This window comes from Eschrichtius robustus, chromosome 15 (genome assembly GCF_028021215.1).
Source record: "Eschrichtius robustus isolate mEscRob2 chromosome 15, mEscRob2.pri, whole genome shotgun sequence".
In the NCBI taxonomy this organism is placed as follows: Eukaryota; Metazoa; Chordata; class Mammalia; order Artiodactyla; family Eschrichtiidae; genus Eschrichtius; species Eschrichtius robustus.
This window is the reverse complement of record NC_090838.1, coordinates 54,421,460-54,426,605: the sequence shown is the minus strand read 5'-3', so window position 1 is coordinate 54,426,605 and position 5,146 is coordinate 54,421,460. Positions and strand designations below refer to the sequence as shown.

General features: G+C 41.5%; 1 protein-coding gene across 3 annotated transcripts in view; it reads left to right on the top strand.

The window, feature by feature from the left end:
• The first annotated feature begins 182 nt into the window (after positions 1-182).
• WDPCP (WD repeat containing planar cell polarity effector) overlaps positions 183-5,146 on the top strand; it is a 369,317-nt gene continuing 364,353 nt past the window's right edge. For all 3 annotated transcript variants that reach the window (XM_068564387.1, XM_068564386.1, XM_068564385.1), the window contains exon 1: positions 183-693. The gene's annotated coding sequence lies outside the window, so the exon portion shown is untranslated. The remainder of the gene's footprint in view (positions 694-5,146) is intronic.

The following is a 5,146-nucleotide window of genomic DNA, read 5'->3' as shown; positions in this document are numbered from 1 at the left end:
CTGGGAACTGTAGTTTAAGCAGCCCTGATTCTGGCGCAATCTCCAATGCATTTCCTTCGAGTGTTGAACTACACTTCCCGAGGTCAGAGGGTCTTCTCACGCCCTGCTCCTTGCGCTCTTCGCCGATTGCAAAGTAGTCCCCGAGGGCGGGCCGCTGTGATTGGAGGACGGCGACGAGCGGAGAATTTGGGCTCAGGGGGAAAGGAGCTGCCGGATGGCGCCCGGCAATTGGCGAGAGGGGAGGCGCGTGTAACTCGAGGGTGGAGAGACAGAGCCCTTAGCTCCAGCGCTCTCCCGTGCGCTGCTAAGACTTTATCCTCCCCTCAAGGGTAAACGTGGGAGGTAAAGAGACCTTCCGCTGCGTGAAGCCGGTTCGACCCGGAAACAAAATCTTTTTAAAAACTATTCACAGTCTGCGGGGGCGGGAGGAATTGAAGTGTCGAGAAGACTGGACGGCTTCGCAGGTTGCTAAGCGACGAGGTGGGAGAGCGCGCGCACGCACGGGCCGCTGAGGAGTACCTGAGGGATCCGTGACGCTGCAGCTCCGACACCTAGGCGACCGAGCGAACGCGCCGCGTCCTCACGGGTCCGTCTTCACCGCCCCGGTAGTGTCCAGTGACGCGGTGAGGGGTTTGCAGGGACGCCCCCTCAGAGGCGGCCGGGGGCCGCACATCTTCCCCACTGCGGAGGCAGGTGAGTCCCCGCCCGAGGCTAGGGTCTTTTAACCTTAGGGTCCGGTGTGCGGTTGTGCGGCGTCCCGCGTTGCCTTTATCGACCCAGGTGCTGATCTTCTGCGCGGATTCCCTCGAGCTCGCTGGTCCCTCTCTGCGCGCATAGTGTTCCGGCAACAGTGTTCTGGAGGGCGTAGTGCCCTGAAATTCGCGCCACCTCCCCGCAGTAAGATACAGCTTTTTTCAAGTTAAGTGAAAAATATTGAGCTCCTGCTTTGTGGGAAATGAGCCCCTCCCTTCCTGGAGTTCACAGTCTAACTTTTTCTCTAAGTCTTCCGTGAATGTTGACACTTTTGTCCGTTCTTTTTTGGAAACTGGATGGTCTTTAAACCATCTTGACCTTTAAATTATGCCAAACCTGCATTTCTAAAGAAAGTGTGGCAGCTGAATGGGAGACACTGATTATTTCAGTCAGTCTCAGCTGGTGAAATAACTTAACGAGGTTTTCGTTTAAAATTAGTGCTGCCCAGGGAAATTGTTGTGCTCTCTGAAACCTTGTTTCATGTGGATATTAAGAGGAAGATGTGATGAATAGCATATGTGTAATGAAATGAAAGAAATATCTATATTAGAAAACATTGGTGTAACTTCTGGTTACACTGGTAATTGAATGCCAAGTGGTATCTTTCAGTTTTTCTCTTCAGTTTTGGAGGGTTTGATATTGTGTGAAAGAAATAGAACCTTACTTTCCAACTTGATCTGTCAATAGCATTTATCATAGCTTAATGGCTCGCAGCTTATTTCCTGGTTTTCCTGTATGTCACTGGTTGCCCCTTCTCAGTGTTCTTTGCAAGTTCTTTTTCACCTCTGACCTCTTAACCTTGGTGTGCCTGTATTCTTCTGTCTACACTTAATCCGTTAGTGATCTAATTCATGAGTTGCATAGTTTCAAAATGCCACTTCTATGTCAAAAACTCCCAAATTTGTGTCTCGTCCTGAATTCCAAACTCCTGTGTCTAACTACTTTCTCGTTATTTCTCTTTAGAAAACTTGAGTTTCTAATATGCATCGTTTCCACTATTTTACAGTGTTTTCTACTGAGCAATTGTATGTAGAAGTAAAACACCACACCCGTTGGTACAGATAATATGACCTGTAATTTCTCCAGTTCTAAGATGTTCATTATGGATGCTGGGATTATGAGATTTCAGATGGTAGAGTAGTGAGGAGTATGGACTGGTTAGATGAAGACTGGTGTGATAATTTGGCCAGGAGGACATAGAGCAAGGATTTTAGGATGTGGCATTCTGCTAGGCTCTGGGGATTCAGAAATTAATAATACACAACTGCTGCCTTTTTAGAGCCCCCAGTTTAGCAGGGAACACAGATATGTAAACCCATAATGACAACATGGTGTGACCTGGTTAGTAATAGTTAGGTAACAAGTTAGTAACTGGGCTGCCACAGTTTCACAAAGGAGGTGCTGTCTGAATGAGGACAAATGGATGTTTCTGCCAGGCAGCTAGGGTAGGAGGAGGTAGAACCACTTTGCAGTGTTGCAGGTAGTGTTTTGGGTTGACATTCAACAATTTGCAAACGTACATGTGTTAAGTCCCTGATTTTTTTAAAACTAAGGCTTTGGAATTGCATTGTCATGTGGCTATTACATATAAATTAATAAAAAATTAAATAAAATTAGTGCACAAGGGTTCCCTTTTCTCTGTATCCTCACCAACACTTGTTATTTGTTGTCTTCTTGATAACAGCCATTCGTACAGGTGTGAGGTGGTGTCTCCTTGTGGTTTTGATTTGCATTTCCTTGATGATTAGTGATATTGCGCATCTTTTCATGTGTCTTTTGGCCATCTGTACATCTTCTTTTGAAAAATTTCAATTCAGGTCCTCTGTCCATTTTGTAATTGAGTTGTTTGGGTTTGTTTTTTTGATGTTCAGTTATATGAGTTCTTTATATATTTTGGATATTAACCCCTTATTGGATATATTGTTTGCAAATATCTTCTCCGATTTAGTAAGCTTCCTTTGTGTTGTTGATGGTTTCCTTTGCTGTGCAAAAGGTTTTTAGTTGATGTAGTCTCATTTGTTTGTTTTTGTTTCCCTTGCATGAGGAGGCTTAACCAAAAAATATTGCTAAGCACTGTTGGTGAGATTGTAAATTGGTGCAGCCACTATGGAAAACAGTATGGAGTTTCTTTTAAAAATTAAAAATAGAACTGCCATATGATCCAGCAATTTCACTTCTGGGCATTTACCCAAAGAAAACAGAAAAACCAATTCAAAAAGATATATGCCCTCCAATGTTCATTGCAGCATTATTTACAGTAGCCAAGATATAAAAGCAACCTAAAGATCCACTGATAGACTAATGGGTAAGGAAGATGTGGTATATGAATATTACTCAGACATAAAAAAAAAGAAATCTTGCCATTTTTGTCAACATGGATAGATCTAGAGAGTGTTATGCTAAGTGCAGTAAGTCAGAGAAAGACAAATACCACATGCTCTCAATTATATATAGAATGTAAAACGTAAAACAAATGAAACGAAACAGACTTATAGATAACAGAGAACAAACAGGTGGTGCCAGAAGGGAAGGGATAGAGGAGTGGATGAAATAGGTGTAGGGGATTAAGATGTACAGACCTACAGTTATATAATAAATAAGCCATGGGGATGTAATATACAGCATTAGGAATGTGGTCAATAATATTGTAATACCTTTGTATGGAGACAGATGGTTACTAGACTCATCATGATGATCACTTCATAATGTATGCAAATATCAAATCACTTTGTAGTATACCTGAAACTAACATATGTCAACTCTATGTCAATAAAAATTAATTTAAAAATACAGTTTCTCAGTCACACTGGCTACATTTCAAGTGCTCAATAGCCACATGTGATAGAATAGCAAACATTTTCATTATCGCAGAAAGTTCTGTTGCATGGCTGCCAGAACTTAATGGAAGCAAGACGTCATCTAGAGCAGGAGCAGCTGCAGCATATCTTTGTGGAGGCATTTCTTTTGCCCATGGGTACCCTATGGAGTGCATCGCTGTCTGTGATACTGACTACACAGGAAGAGTCCTGTGCGAGGCAAGAAAGAAACCCAATTCTTGTCTTAACCATTGCTGATTTATTCTGGAAGAACTCACATTAACAGTTTTGGTGTGCAAAGTTTACAAACAATGCATTGTCCTAGATCTTGAATGAAACTTAGCATCTGCAGCCCCGCATCCTCAGGAGGGCATAGAAAAGCAGTCATCGCCTGAGTGACACCGAACAACATTTGTCTTCTGCTCTCTACTGTTCTGGAATACCTATGTCCCGCCACATTCTAAATAGGTGGAAGAGCATGCGCCACTTGTTGAAGCTTGAAGTAGAATGGTAGGTTCAGACCCTACCAATAATGGGGGTTAGGAGAGAAAGGAGCTCAGTTGGAGTGTCTGTATATTTTAATGTGTGCAACAGGTCCATATTCGTATGTGCTTTTTATGAATCATCATAATATATGTTTTATTTGGATATATGTGCACTCTCTGATGTTATCTCTATTATGAGTTCTTAAATGTCTAGCTGCTTTTATACTTTATAATATTTTCAGTTTGGATTAAACGAAAATGCTTTTTGTAAGTCAAATTTTATGATTTTTGTCATTCCTAAGGAAGGAGAGAGAGTTGTCACTGGAGAATAGCCTAAGGGTGCTTTAAATGTATTGGTGGGTGGAGAAAATAATGGGTATTAATTTTATTATTTGGTCAATTCACTACTCAGCTTAACAAAGAATATTACCAACCCCTTCCCGGAGATAATGTGTTGACACACACACACTCATTCTTGTGTGTATAGGTGTATTTTGCGATTATAAAAAGTCACGAGTTATTAATAATAAATCAATGTTTTCTCTTATCCCCTACTAACTAGAAATTATGAAAACTTGTCTCATGTCACTGCTAATGGCTTTACATGTAAAAAATACTGCTGTATAAGCACAGACATACCTATATTTTCTCCTAAACGTCCCAAGACAGATATAATTATGCCCACTGTTTAAAAAAATTAAGATATATGAAAAGACTCTGAAATGGATCAATTTATGATTACTAAGAGGTGGGGAAGAATGGGTAACAGCTAGACTTTGGATAGTAAGTAGAAGTATGGGGCAGGGACAGGAGAGTAGGGGGAAAAAAAAGCAATTGAGTATGAAGAACTAACACCTTGAAATGAAGGTTAAAGGGGAGGAAAAAAAAATCTCAGCAAACGTTCATTTGCATTATACACCTTTACTTTAGCCAGCTTACTTGCTATTGCTCAAATATGTCCTTCAGTATTCTGCCATTTTCACTGTGTGCTTTTTCTCACCTGGAATCTCAGCCTCCATTTATGCCTGTTAAAATCCATTCCACCAGGCCCTCTCCAAATGCTTTGGCCTATATGAAGCCTTTCTTCCCCGC